Raw genomic sequence first — 666 nt, forward strand, 5'->3', positions numbered from 1 at the left:
CTCACTGTTCATCCAGAGGCAGCATCGATCAACTTCAGTTAGCAGCAATAGCGAAGGAATCGCTCGATCGGGTTCAGTTAATAGCCATCGATCGATCGCTCGAGTTCAGTAACACGTAGCCTGCAGTGCAATCGCTCGGGTTCAGTTAGAGCCCAACGCCTCGCTCGGGTTCAGTTAGAGCCAACGCCTCGCACACACGCGCGTACGTGTACGAGAGAAACGCACATCTCTCTGCCCCCGACCTCCCACCGTAACCGGAAACTCGCCGAAATTTTCCTTGCCCTCGCTTCTACCACGGTTTTTAAAGTCATGAATGGTCCAAAGAATGTCATGCAGCTGCGTCTCTAGCCCGCCCATGACGAAAAACCCATTTTTTATCATCTCTACTCCTAATGAAGCAGTTGGTGAATAGTCTGCGCGGTTTATTTTCGCTGCTTTATTTTCGCTGGTTTTTTTCCATCATCCTCCCACCTACGGGCTTTTTGTCATCCTCCCACCTCCGTTAAGTCGCAACCCACCCACGAAAAAAAACGTGCCAATAACCCTACGATCGATGCCTCCAACCCCCAACCTCCTCCCTGGCTCCCGGCGCCGCCCGCCCCCATCTCCTCCCCGATCCCGGCGCCGCCCGCCCCCATCTCCTCCCTCACTCCCGGTGCCGACCCC

Source organism: Triticum dicoccoides, chromosome 7B (assembly GCF_002162155.2).
Source record: "Triticum dicoccoides isolate Atlit2015 ecotype Zavitan chromosome 7B, WEW_v2.0, whole genome shotgun sequence".
Classification (NCBI taxonomy): domain Eukaryota; kingdom Viridiplantae; phylum Streptophyta; class Magnoliopsida; order Poales; family Poaceae; genus Triticum; species Triticum dicoccoides.